Raw genomic sequence first — 15,590 nt, 5'->3', positions numbered from 1 at the left:
CAGAAAATAGGAATAGATTGGAGGGACAGGAGGCTAATCCGCAACTTGTACATGTCTCAGACTGCTCAGGTGAGAGTGGGGAACGGGGAGTCCGGATGGGCAGTGTTAGGAAGAGGTGTGAGGCAGGGTTGCCCATTATCACCATTGCTGTTCGACCTGTATGTAGAGGAAATGATTAAAGAGGCATGGGAAGAACTGGAGGTAGCAGTGAAAGTGGGCGGGGAATTCGTAAAATCACTTAGGTTTGCTCTTGACCAAGCTTTAGTTTGTCTGTCAGCCAAGGGGTTGCAGGCATTGCTCAGTGAATTGGAAATTCAGTGCGACAGGTATGGGATGAGAATCAATATTAATTAAACAAAGGTTATGCGATTTTCTAGAAAGAAATAGGCTAAGCTAAACATTAAAATAGGAGGGCAAAAACCAGAGCTGGTAGAACAGTCTACCTATCTCGGTAGTGTTTTGGACCAGCACGATCAAAGTAGTAGGGACATAAGGAGAAGAATTGCGCTAGGCAAAGAGGCTTTCACAAGGAGGAGAGAGTTGATGACAGGGACATTGAGTAAGGATATTAAGAAAAGACTCGTAAAAACTTTGATATGGAGCTTAGCGATGTACGGCGTGGAAACATGGTCATTGAAGCAGGAGGATAGACGTAGACTGGAGGCTTTTGAAATGTGGGTGTGGAGAAGAATGGAGAAGGTGAAATGGACAGAGAAGAAAACAAATGAGGAAGTACTTGGTATGGTGGGCGAAGAGAGGGGTTTGTTGGGAGAAATCCTATGGAGGCAGGAAAAGTGGATGATGGGGGTATTGACTGGCAGTGGGATGTTGAAAACTGTAATTAAGGGGAGAATATTAGGCAAACGAGGAAAGGGAAGGAACAGGATAGGGATGTTGGATGGGATGAAGGGAGGATGTAAGTACTCAGAGATGAAGAGGGACCTGATGTAGAGTAGGATGCTGGATTTTGTGTTTTGTTAGGAGTCACAAAATATTTATTTAGTAGCTGAGTCCATCCAAAAACCTACCTTGACCGGTAGATCACCTAATAATAATAATAATAATAATAATACCAATAATAATAATTTAAAAAAAAATAATAATAATAATATAATAATAATATATTTACGCGCATATATACGTACATATATACAGATGTGCAGTATCTATACACGTTCAAGATAACTATGAAGCTCTGGCGGTGCGGTATCCAAATTCATGATTACTACAAAGTTCTGGGAGCACGTTATAGAGAAGGCCGCGTAATCGATGGGAAAATACGGTAATTGTTTCCCTCGCCACATGAAAGGTTGAATTACTTTTTAAGTGCTTACCATGCTGACCAAAAAGTCTTATGTCTGTAATTGGCCAATATGTTGTTTCAAAGGCTGATTCCAGTGCCAATTTGATCTTTGACTGAACAATTACAGGTTCTTTATAGAAAAATGTAATGAAGTATGATTGTCTCGACCTCGTGTAAACACCATCTAAATAACTATGAGTGGTCTTCATTTTGATGGCTGAAATGTATTAATTAGAAAATTACCAAATGCAGTCATTTATAATAACTACCATAACCATCAAGAAAATACATATTTGTGTCATTCTATTTCTCTTATGTGTTTCTGTTTTCATTTTACATCAATCCAGGGAGATCTTGAATTTTTTTGCACATTTGTTTTGCGACTGCCAAGACAGAAGCAGATGAGACCTTAAATCATAATAGCATTTGCTGAATTTGGCCAACGATAGTGAAGCATTAACAAATGCAAGATTTAAGCCATATTATGATATGAACATAACATACTTCAGTATTCAAAGAAACACATTTTATATATGCAGCAAAGAAATCAAATTAATCCTACCAGGCTATTCTTATTATGAAACTTAAAACGATTTAAAAGAAGAATAAAAGTATATCTTACCAAATGGCTTATAAAATCCCAATTTAATTTTATGAATATTAGTCAATTCTTTGAAATGTAATTTGAATGTTATTGTATTTGTTATAGTATTTTTAAAGTATTTATCTTGGTTTATAAACTTTTGAAATTCAAGGCAAAAGCCATTATTCTGACAGATATTTATTGAATTCAATTTAATTGGTACATCTGAAAATCGAACAAAAGATTAATGATGTATCAGGGTTATCAATTTGTTTGTATACTAGTTGAATAAGAAATTTGAAATGCAGTCTACATGAACAGTGAATAGTTGTAAAATGTGTAATTTTACAAGAATGAGTTTTAAAATATTAATCAGTAAGGTTGGTACATACCATTTTCTCCTAATACAGATATATTCTGAAAAGGCCATTCATTCCTCTTTACTGCAGAGCTGATGTAAAATTTAACATAGGATACTTTTTGTTTTGGTTGGGGCCAGTCAAATATCAGGATGGGTAATTGTGTGCTTTCATTCCATTCAATATTATATTCAATACTTTGCCCGTAAACATGAATTTTGTCAGGAACTGAAATATTAAATTTTATATGTTACTCATAACGTTTTTTATTTTGAATTCAATAAATGAAAGTAGTGTTAGAAGCTACAGAAAAAATCATGACAGATTGAGTGAGAAAAGGGGAGAAAAGAGGAAAACTACTAAAAAGGGTACTAAAGAGGAAAAATGGGAGCATTTAAAAACGGAATATCAAAAGTTGCATTAAAATCTATAAGAATAGTAAATAGGACAAGGAGGGGAAAGCCTTGGATTATAGAGGAAATGTTTAGAAATACAGATGCAAGAAGGTAATGGGAGAATATAAATATGGAGTTTGGTAGAAGGAAGTATAAAACATCCAAAAATGATTGGAGGTAGGAAACTTATCTGGTGAAAAAAGTGAGTGCAAGACCCATCGTTAGAATAAGGAAAATCAACTGAGGAAAAGTGAAATTAGGGCTCTACACAGGCAAATTAACACAGGGCCAGGACATAGGAAGGGAAAATCATTAAATAGAAAGAATGATAAGTCAGAAAAAATATTAGTTGAACCGGAGAAAATGCAAGATAGATGGAATAAATCTATAGAGGGACCAGATACATGGTAAAGACAGTGGGCCAGCAAACTACACTAATGTCCTCTGTAACAGTACAAATTACAGGAATGAGAATTCTAATATTTCGGAAGGACATTTTTGATAGAAATTATGTACTTTTGTAATTTTGACAGAGTTGAGAATTAATGTGAGAAAAGACTTTACTTAATATATTTCACCAGCAGTAGATATTAAAAGGGTTAAAATTATGAATTGAATCCATTTTTAATGCTTACCAAAGTCCCATGTAAGTTTCAGTGTGAGGTAACTGATGACAGCTGGCTGGCTATTAGTTATATTTAACAAAATAACCTTTGAACCTGAGTTAACTTCATCATTCAATGGTATAAACCTATTATAATTGTTCCAAAAAAAGTCAATAACTGTAGGCAGATGATGTAATTCCAGTTGAAAGTTTTCTGTGAGAGTTTCCACTGAAAAATTATGCAGGCGAACAAATAAGCTTATCTCAAAAAATGATCCTTTGCTTTTTCTAATTGGTACTAGTTTGTTTTTCCCCAACAAGATATTTGATTAGGTATGTAGTTATGTTCCAAAAAAGGAGAAAATACTGCACCCAGTTATATAATTTAAAAATATAGTCAAATGCAAATCAACTTCTATGTTTACTTAGGGACAGCAACAATAAATTCAGAGGGAGCTTTATGAACTCCAGATTAGAAGCAAGTCTCTCTTGTCAATAAGCATAACCTCTTTTTTTCTCAGAGAAAGAATTTACTGGCAAAATATATTTTCCTGTCATCAAATATTGTTAAATGACTACGTATATATATAGTACATTACACAGTAACAAACAATATAGAAACACAAAAAAAGATCACTCACACGTTATTTCTTGATCATTTTGACCGAATTCTGCTCCGTCTTCATCGGAAGGTATAGAAGTAATACACACACACACACAGGCACACACCCATGCACACATGCACACACACACACACATGCACACACGCACTGGCACACGCACGCACATGCACGCGCGCACGCGCGCACACACACACACACACACACACACACACATGCACGTGTGTGCATATAGTTAAGTGAATTAATGTTTCATGCTTGGCCATTCGTGTAGCTGGATATCTAACTCTGTACCTGGGTAAATTTACTGTAATATGCCGAGGATGTTGATAACTTCCAGTAACATCAGTTTCTAAAAGCAGGCCAACTTGACTTATAAGAAGTCATTCCAAAGAAATGAATGTGCTAAGAGCAGTAAAAGTTTTTAAATGGCTATAGATAGAAATTTTTTTCCATGAATCCAAATGATAATTAAACAAGTAAAATTAATTTGATTATCTAAAAAGGCTATGTCCATGTTTGCACAGAATCATATATTCACTCCTACTAAAGAGAAAGCATAAAACTTTATCTACTAATTAATATCTGAAAAGTCCACATTTAATATTATATCTTAATACCATGATGTTGCCAGCCCAATTATGCTTTGGAATTGCAATATCTAACCAAAAGTAACCCATTAAAGGTGAATTTAAGATTAATTAGTGAAAGGTGACTATGTTTATTGCATTATGCATCCATTGATCCAGTATAAAAATTTTCAAAATTGTTTATATATGAAAAGTCAAGGAATAATACTGTATATTAATTCTATGATGTTACCAGCCCACTAATTCTTTGAAATTGCAATACCCAATTGAATTTTACCAGTTCCAAGGTGAATTTGACTGTAACAGTTTAAAGGTAACTAAGCTTATGTCTAAATAGCTCTTGGAAAATTGTAAAAGAGATAATTCCGTTAACTTTAGTCGTCATCATTATACATTGATGCTGCCAATATTGGCAGTTTGCTGCAAAATCTTCCTCCGAATAATTTAAATTTTAAATGGAATTTTGTTACTCCATTTGATATTATATCAACTGTTAAAAAATTTGAAAATCTAACTGTCAGGATATTTCTGGTCTGTCTAATTCCCTAATAAAGGACATTATTGTGTTAATTGCAGAGCCATTAGCTATGTTAGTCAACTTATGTGTTGAGACAGGAAATTTTCCAACAGCTCTAAAATATTCCAAAACAGTACCTGTCTATAAGAAAGGTGATAAAGATGATTTAGCTAACTATCACCCCATTTCCATAATCCCAGTTTTTGGTAAAATTTTTGAAGCTATTATGAAAGATCAAGTATGTAATTTTTTTGAGTCGAATAATCTCTTTTCCAAATCACAGTATGGCATTCAATCTGGGAAATTTACAATTTTGGCACTAGAGTCCATAGTTAATTATATCATTAATATGTTTGAAGAGAAGGAGTCAGTCTCTGCGACACTATGTGATCTTAGTAAGGCTTTCGGCTGTGTTAATCATTCAATATTACTAACAAAGCTAGAATATTATGACATTAAGGGAATTGCACTGAAACTAATGAAGTCATATTTGGATGATCACCACCAATTGGTTGAACTTGATGGCTGTCGATCTACAGTTCTTAAAGTAAAATGTGTTGTACCACAGGGCTCTGTGCTTGGCCCAATACATCATCATGATTAATGATTTGCCCTGTTATATCTGTTTTATATGCTGATGACACTACTTTTGTGCAAAAATGTCAACATCTAGAAGATGCAGAGGTACGATCTAGTACTATGCAAAGACTGGCTAAGGAATGGTTTGATGTTAATCATTTACATTTAAATACTAACAAAACTCAGCAACTTGTGTGCAGTCATAAATCAAAAATAACTGATGTTGAAATGTTAAAATATTAGGAATTGATATTGATACAAAACTTAACTAGGAGACTCACATCAGTCAGACGTGTAATAAACTGAGTAAAGCTGTTTATATGTTAAGAAAGCTCAACTTTCTCATTTCCAATGAGTATCGTTTAACACTTTACCATGCCTTCTTTCAATGTCACTTGAATTATGGTGTTGAGTTATGGGGTCATTCCCCACATGCTTAACAAATTTTGCTACTGCGAAAGAGAGCTCTTGCTAATATACCATCACATGAATCCTGCAAACCTTTTTTATTAGTTACGGAACCATGACTGTTTTTAGTTTATCTATCTTTAAGGCTCTTATTCATGTGAAAGCCAATATAGAATCTTACCAATTCAGATCTAATATATCCATAACTATTCCCCAAGAGGTAAATGAAATCTAAATACTACTTATTGTAATTTGTCATCAACTTACAACACATTTCATAATATGAACATACGACTGTATGACTATCTGCCTTCTCATTTGAAATCTGATGGTATCCAGAGTTTCAAGAATAGGGTATATACCTGGTTACTTGCTCACCCACTTTACTCATTGGATGAATTCTTTTGTGATAATCTTTATCACATTTAAGAACTTATGTTTATATGTTAAATAATATTTATATTGATGACATTAAATATGGTTGTACCATTTTTCAAAATGAATAACATATTATTATTATTAGATGTGGCCAAGCTTTGGTTATCACTCAATACCCAGGCCTTGGGGCATGCCTTTAGGTTTGCAAATTAATCATTTATATTTCTCCAGAATGAGAATGTTTCTCTATGCTGCAGAATGTTTGTGTACACTACTGACTCATAAGAGAAGTAATGAATAAAAATACTTGCAGTTTTTCTTTACAATATCTGCATTTTTAAAATCCCAATGATGTGTGCCAAATGGATATCCTCGGAGTGATATTTGTTCATCTTGTATCCTCCAGCCATGGAAACCTATAATATGTAAGAAAATAACTCTCAATTATTTTATGTTGTTGACAAAATATGTAGAACCAATTTGAAATAACCAACAGGTATGCTTTCAAAATTATTTTTCACAAGAAATTTTTCACTCAGAATGTCAGCCTTGCTCTTAATCCAGAAGCGACCATTTAGGCTTGGAGAAGGAAATAAGTAACACAGATCAAATTATTCCCTTATCCTACAATTTCAGCCGAGAGCAGGGGCTAATGAGGTAAAATGGAGTGACTCTAGAATCAGTTTAGAGGGTGGACTTTTTAGTTCACAGGTTAGTTAGAATGCTAGTTCCAGTAACCTAGCATATTTGTCATGATGGCCAAAAAATTATTAATTAAGGTCTGCAAGCCTGGAAGGTAATGAAGATGTGGTTAGCCAGTTATGAGAAATATCCAAAAAGATCTTAGAGGAAAAGCAATGGCCAAATTAGTGGAAGGCCATCAATCTCTCTTGGATCTCTTCTATTTCAACTTATAACGTATCTGACTTATCTCCTACTGTCAACACAGGTCTTCCCTTTTTACTTCCAGTTAGTGTCTTATTTGCTATGTCTACAAGGTGTGATCAAAAAAAGACAGGATTGATTTTATAACTTGTTTATTTTGATGGATACAGCTTAGCCAAACTTGTCGCCCTCAAAGTACATGCCTCGGCTGACGACACATTTTTGCCAACATTTCTTCCAGCTCTCGAACCCTGCCTGGTAAGCCGCCTCAGGGATCCTCTGCAGGTCTGCCGTACAATTAGTTTAAATGTCCGCAATAGAGTCGAATCGGCACCCTTTCAAGGATGATTTTAATTTTGGAAACAAAAAGAAGGTTTTAAGAAATTCTGGTTTGGTATTGGCTCGATCCAGGAGTTCCTCACAAATGTTCACGCATTTTTGTCTCTGTTCATCAGTCAGCACCCGCAGGACAAATTTTGATGCAACATGTGTCATACCCAAAATGTCAGTCAAAATTGTCTGACAGGATCAAAAACTAATGTCCACTTGCTTGGCTATTTCCCTAACAGTTAGGCGGCAATTTTCCTGCACCAAATCGTTCACCAATTTTACATGGTTGGGGTCTGTCGAAGTGGAAGGCCGCCCCATTCGCGAATCTTCATCTGTCGAGGTTCTGTCCGATTTAAAATGACTGTACCTCTCAAAACACTCTCTTCAATTCATAGCTTCATTAACAAAGGCTTGCTGAATCATTCCAGATGTCTCCGTAGCACTTTTGCCAAGCTTGAAACAAAATTTCGCCCACATGCGCTGTTCCTATAGCACCTTCAGCTGCCATCGCACGCAGCGATGAAGAGATTAAGACACATGCCACTGCTGCTGCGTAACGAATCGAAGTAAAGAAACGCAACACCTCTTGTCTTAGTCGTCAGATGTTTCACTAGATGGCGTACTGTGCCTAATTTCGATCCGTTGAACAGTTTGCGTAGAATAAAATCAGTCTGGTCTTTTTTCGATTACCCCTTGTACAAAATGGAGCAATGTGTGGTGTATACGATTCTAAGATAATATCAAACTTATTACAGAATCCATCAAAGAGGCAAAAGTAAGGATGGGCATTTGAATCCATACTCAAACATGTCATCACTGAGAATATGACCAAATATAAATAAGTTATGGTACATAAATTTAGAGATCCAATGGAAAACAGCAGAGGGAAGCATTATTTTAAGCCCTATAGTGTACTAATATGAGTGAAATGATATACATGAGGGTCTAAGAGAGGAGAATGAAGATCTTTGCTGAGATGAAAACCACAGGGCTTCTCCTTTTCTTGGAGAGTCTGAAGAAGGATGAATTGGAGTTCAGTGTAAGAGATGATATAGCATTGAATGGAGAGCATAAGACTTTGGGAAATTGATCACAAATAACTGGAATAGCTTTGAAGTAGAAGATATCAACACTAAATAGAATACTAGCATTTATGTCATCCTAACCAATTCTACATTTCTTATTTTAATATTATGCTGTTGTAAGTATGGTATAAATAGTGCCAGCATTTGTAATTAAACAAACTCTCTGCCTGAAATATGGATTGGTATTCCAAATTGAATTGTAATGAAATTATTCACATTGATGTTTATGATGTAGCACTCATGACTCCACGTGCATCCCATGGAGTGCCAAGTCTGGACCCTCAAGAGCAGTATTTTTCTTATTGTGTCCCTCTTCAACTGCTCCCTCTTGCTATACATATCTAATCTCTATTATTCTGGAGAATGAATCATAAAAATTATGCATGGATTTTATTAGCAAATTAATGATTAAAATTTTAGATTATTTTCAGTTGATATTTGTTCAACATTCCTATTTGTAATCATTATAAAAATTACCAGACACATGAAATATTTTTCATTCAATTAATGGTCACTCAGTTTATAGTTCCATGTTGGACATTCTCTGTGAGAAAGTTACCATTAATTTATCCAGTCAGGACTCTGGGCCTTTGGGGACCAGATAAGAAAGAGTAATGGACTATATGCAAGGTTTGTTAAAAAATATAAAGAATGTTATATATATATATATATATATATATATATATATATATATATATATATATATATATATATATATATATATATATATATATATGCTTTCGTAGACGTAACACGGAAGTGCCGAATAGTACAATACACAGTAACACAATATAGAAACACAAAAAAAAGAAGAACACCGACACGTATTTTCTTGATATTTCGACGGAAACAATCCGTCTTCATCTGAAGATATAGAAGTAATGATTATAAGTGATCATTACTTCTATATCTTCAGATGAAGACGGATTGTTTCCGTTGAAATATCAAGAAAATACGTGTCAGTGTTCTTCTTTTTTTTGTGTTTCTATATTGTGTTACTGTGTATGGTACTATATATATATAAATAAACTATTTCATTGAAGTAACATGGAAGTGTTGAATAAAAACCTTGGACAGCAACAAACAATAGAAGAACACATAAAAAAAAACACTCACATATTATTTCTTAATAATTTCGATGGAATTTAGCTCCATCTTCCTCTCTGCATTTGGTAATTTTCTAATTAATACATTTCAGCCATCAAAATGAAGACCACTCATAGTTATTTAGATGGTGTTTACACGAGGTCGAGACAATCATACTTCATTACATTTTTCTATAAAGAACCTGTAATTGTTCAGTCAAAGATCAAATTGGCACTGGAATCAGCCTTTGAAACAACATATTGGCCAATTACAGACATAAGACTTTTTGGTCAGCATGGTAAGCACTTAAAAAGTAATTCAACCTTTCATGTGGCGAGGGAAACAATTACCGTATTTTCCCATCGATTACGCGGCCTTATCTATAACGTGCTCCCAGAACTTTGTAGTAATCATGAATTTGGATACCGCACCGCCAGAGCTTCATAGTTATCTTGAACGTGTATAGATACTGCACATCTGTATATATGTACGTATATATGCGCGTAAATATATTATTATTATATTATTATTATTATTTTTTTTTAAATTATTATTATTGGTATTATTATTATTATTATTATTATTAGGTGATCTACCGGTCAAGGTAGGTTTTTGGATGGACTCAGCTACTAAATAAATATTTTGTGACTCCTAACAAAACACAAAATCCAGCATCCTACTCTACATCAGGTCCCTCTTCATCTCTGAGTACTTACATCCTCCCTTCATCCCATCCAACATCCCTATCCTGTTCCTTCCCTTCCCTCTTTTGCCCAACATTCTCCCCTTAATTACAGTTTTCAACATCCCACTGCCAGTCAATACCCCCATCATCCACTTTTCCTGCCTCCATAGGATTTCTCCCAACAAACCCCTCTCTTCGCCCACCATACCAAGTACTTCCTCATTTGTTTTCTTCTCTGTCCATTTCACCTTCTCCATTCTTCTCCACATCCACATTTCAAAAGCCTCCAGTCTACGTCTATCCTCCTGCTTCAATGATCATGTTTCCACGCCGTACATCGCTAAGCTCCATATCAAAGTTTTTACGAGTCTTTTCTTAATATCCTTACTCAATGTCCCTGTCATCAACTCTCTCCTCCTTGTGAAAGCCTCTTTGCCTAGCGCAATTCTTCTCCTTATGTCCCTACTACTTTGATCGTGCTGGTCCAAAACACTACCGAGATAGGTAGACTGTTCTACCAGCTCTGGTTTTTGCCCTCCTATTTTAATGTTTAGCTTAGCCTATTTCTTTCTAGAAAATCGCATAACCTTTGTTTAATTAATATTGATTCTCATCCCATACTTGTCACACTGAATTTCCAATTTACTGAGCAATGCTTGCAACCCTTTGGCTGACTGACAAACTAAAGCTTGTTCATCAGCAAACCTAACTGAATTTACAAATTCCCCGCCCACTTTCACTGCTACCTCCAGTTCTTCCCATGCCTCTTTAATCATTTCCTCTACATACAGGTCGAACAGCAATGGTGATAATGGGCAACCCTGCCTCACACCTCTTCCTAACACTGCCCATCTGACGTTTTTCCAATTATAAAATACTGTCTGGAAAGCTTCTTTGGGAATAGCCTTTAAGTCTGGGGTACAACCTCATTGGGTATCTTCAATGGTTTTAAATCCCCATTCTTTTGAGGTAACTTTTAACTTAGCAATAGAGTAATGTCCACTAGAGCAAGATCTGAAGAGTAGGTGCCTGGGCGATTACCGATGTGCTCTTTTTGGCCAAAAACTCAGTAACAATTAATAATGTGTGTCCCTGCATTGTTGTGATAAAAGCACCTACACTTGTTTTTCCACATTTGTGATCTCCTATGCCCAAGCTTTCTGGCAAAATGGTAAAAAAATGATGCAACAGTAATGTCAATAGCATTAACAATCTTCCTGGTTCTAACCTTATGTTTTCACTCACTAAATCATTCATACTATTAAGGTGAATATCATTTGTTTACTTCAATAGTCTTCTACTCCTAGGGTATTAACCAACAAGGTTTTTCCAGACTGGAAGCAGTTGTACCAGCGAAAACACTGGGCAAAACTCATTGATTCATTTCTGAATGCCTCTTGAATCATTTCATAAATTTAAGTTTCCCCTTTCCCAAGGTTAACATAAAATAATTTCACATGTGCTGCTTCTCTAACCCTTTTATTCTTAATAACACCAGAATTTGCACAGTCAGCATGGGGAAACTTAGACAAGAATCCCAGATGTGCGGAGAAAATTTGGGATATGGCCATGAGGAAGCCAGTGTTGTACATCTCCCAAATGCCACTAGAAGGCAGCACCTCAGCGATTTTGATTTGCCAACTAGTTCAATTGTAGAAGGACCACTTTTATCTCTTTTTGTGTAGACCTTGTATAATAACTCATGCATGGTTTTTGTCTTGGAAACTGGATCTTAGCCATTGGAATTCACTGGAAGATGATTTCAAAACATTCTATGCTTTTTTCTTTGAAAAAGACTCTAGAAGTAGGTATTTATTTAAATATGGAAACCTCAATTATGTAATAAACAAACATTGGAAATTCATTGATTTAGACAGCATGTTGCTATAAATTTAATCAATAGTTATGAGAAAAAAGAATTTAAATGCAGACAGGGTGTGCCTTAGAAGAGCAATTCGAGCAAATATGGTTGTGTTACCAAAGTATTTTTAATTATAAATACCCTTTTACTCACCCATTGAAATGAGGTCATCAATAGTTATGCCAGGGTTTCCAATAAACAATAAAATATTATTTTCCCCAGAGGCAAATACTGGAAATAGGGTCATATTCTCAGAGTTGAAAATATAAAAGGAATTCTTTCCTATGTGATCATCCGCTGTTGAGTTATGATTTATTCTGGGGTTTTCCATAGTAATTGATTGTATTTGAAGTTCCTTTGTTGCTTTGTGAACTGTAAGAAATTATTATGGGAAGATACATTGTAAGAAATGAATTCTATCTACAAACTTGTCTGGTCAAAAACTTACCAGGAGAATGAATTTAATATAGTGCGTATAATAGTATATGTGTATATAATAGTATATGCATGCATAAAATATAGAACACTCATAAATGACAAAAAAGCTTTTCCAGAAGAAAAAGAATTGGATTAGCACATATTCATTGCAATTTAGTGGCAACCCTCAATGTCTCTTACCCAAATATGGTGTTCATATTTTGCCAATTGCACTAGATATTTAGCATTATTTTTAAAATGGTGAACCTTATTTCCCAGTACATAAGTTTATTATTTCTCAAAGGAATTAGGAATAGTTGTAGAATATATTCAGGTATATTTTATGATGATTTATTTAATAATTATTCTTTTTTCATGTTAGTCAGTTTTAATCTATTGATAAATGTTGTAGCAAAGATTATACAAGAATGGTTTCTCAACATATGGAGATGTCACAGTGATCCTTAGGGAACAAAGCAGTAAATAAATATACAAAAGTACCTTCATAATTAGTATTGTTACATGGGCCATACCTATTTAATGAGGAGTATTGGCTAATAGGTACAACCCCCAAAAGAGGTTGAAGGGGTCCACTATTCTTTCTCCCAAGATTTAATTGATGAGTACTGGGAGGAGGGAACATCTCCCTCACCCAGAAACCTCATGTCATGGCACAACTGATTAATGGCAGTTTAGAATTCTGATTGCACATAGTTTTTTAAAAATAAGATACACGTAAGGAAGAACTACTGCTTCAGAAACACTGAATTAGAAGTGATGATTAGATAATTAGGTGTAAACCTCACTCACGACATTACCGGGGTGAAATATGTACAGGGAATATATGGAAAACTAACCAACAATTAGGACTTGTTAGAGCCATATTAGAGAAATATGATGGAAAGGTTAAAGAGAAATGTTATATTTTACTCATCAGGCCTTATTTAGAACATAATTGGATCCTCACAAATTTGGATCGAATGACAAATTGGATCAGCCACAGCGTAGAAAAGTTAGTTATTACAAATTAAGTTGTGAATCAATATTAGAGGGCCTTGGTTGAGAATCTTTCCCTGGATGAAGGTTAAATTACATGGTGTCTTTTGCTCATGAAAATACTTTTGAAAATGTGTTTATAGCCACATCCTACTAGGGTAGGAGAGGCCATGTTTGTAAAAATCAAAAGATTAAGTGTTCAACTAATAGATTTAAGGCATCATTTTTCATATTACTGATGAGGGATCAGAATAACGCAATCAGACTGTGCTAGGGGGAAAAATTAGAGTCAAAATTAGTTGGGTGTGTGTTCACCCCCGCCGCACAGATGGCTGTGCCTTTGAGGGTGCAATTAAGAAACAAATTAATGAAATAAAATGTTCACAAAAAAATAATCTGTGTAATCTCATTTCTATCTAAGAAGTGTCAACTGGAAATGCTCCTAAAAATCAAAAGGTGGGGATGTGATGACATCAGCCATGGAAAAATATGGAGTAAATGGTGGAAATGGGACATGTTTTGTAGAGGAAAGAGGATAATTGATACCTGAGTTCAAGTTGGTAATCACCATATACTGTCGCGGATGGTTTAAATTTTTTAGACCAAAATTTTGGTCAAAAATTCTGGGGCTATATCATAGAAGGGAAAATCTTTTGACTGGCTAAAAGTCTGAAAATTAGTATCACCACAAACCTACCATACATATATACATTATTGACATTGACATAATTATTGATATTGACATAATTATGATGTATGTATTGGAATATAAGAATCATTCAATTAATTTAATTTGTTTTTAAGGATCATGTTATCAACATGAAAAATTTCACTATGGCAAAATAATAGTGTACCCAAGAATAGGAACTATGGTCAGGCTGTGTATAAGACATATTACAAAAATTTACTTTTTCTGAGAGGGTTAAGGCATTTGATTAGACATGAGGCATAGAGTATTTTACAAATATAATAAACTACTGCCATCCTTTATATTGACATCTAAAGGCCAACACCTATTTGATCAAAACATTGCTACAACTTACAGCAAATGGGAACTTTTCTGCTCCATGTTCCATCAGCAAGACATTCTAGTTCTACTTCTTTCTTTGTTTTGTCTGTTGCCATTTCCATGCTTCCTGAATGAGTTATTCCATCATATGTGCAGAAGCATCTAAGTTTGGTGTCTGGGACCACTGGATAGGTTTCATTGGTTTCCAACATGCATGCTGTATTACTAAAGGTTTCTGGTGGGAAGCAACTGTTTCCTGTCTTGTTCCTGTTGTTATCTTCGTGGTAAGAAAATTAATTGGAAATATCAGTGTACACTTGCTTGTTCAGATATATTCCTATCATCACAATGCACTCTCAACATGATGCTTATGTTGATAGATCTTTTATTTACAGGGCAAAGAATTGGAAATCTCTATAGAGCCAGAATATCATTGTTAAAACCCATGCTTTTAATTAGATTTCCAAAACGATTACATATAGTATATTGCATATACTGTAGGTTTTAAAATTACCTTAATGGCTTAGGCATTTTATTAAATAAAGTTGACATTTTTCAAATTTTATTTAGATTATTGCCAGATATGATCTAACAAACATCTTTTATGCATAGAGCCTTGTAAATTCATTGCTATAAAGGAAGAAATGTGAATGTTAACATAGGCATATGAAAGAAATTGTATGATGTTAAACTTCACTTTCCTGCCAACTTGTAAATATGAATTAAGGAGAAAATGAATTTTGAGGTTCAATGATTTTTCCTTTAATCTATGGATCTTGTTAAACAAATGGAAGTCCACCAATCGACTTCAGAAAGTCATATTTTCAATGAATGACTTGGTAGTTAGTAAGGAATTTAACAGAGTATAAATTTCTATTATATTTTTGATAACAGTAGCCA

At 34.5% G+C, this 15,590-nt stretch overlaps 1 long non-coding RNA gene across 1 annotated transcript; it reads right to left on the bottom strand.

Annotated features, from left to right (window-relative positions):
- Positions 1-12,097: 12,097 nt before the first annotated feature.
- On the bottom strand, positions 12,098-14,817 carry LOC139687002 (uncharacterized). The gene is made up of 3 exons (XR_011700585.1): positions 14,725-14,817; positions 12,422-12,640; positions 12,098-12,156 (listed from the first exon to the last, which is right to left on the bottom strand). It is a non-coding gene; the product is annotated as an uncharacterized lncRNA (long non-coding RNA).
- Positions 14,818-15,590: the final 773 nt, after the last annotated feature.

This window comes from Hetaerina americana, unplaced genomic scaffold (genome assembly GCF_022747635.1).
Source record: "Hetaerina americana unplaced genomic scaffold, ioHetAmer1.1.p SCAF_1, whole genome shotgun sequence".
NCBI classification, from domain to species: Eukaryota; Metazoa; Arthropoda; class Insecta; order Odonata; family Calopterygidae; genus Hetaerina; species Hetaerina americana.
The sequence above is the reverse complement of the archived record's forward strand: the minus strand, read 5'-3'. Positions and strand labels throughout refer to the sequence as shown.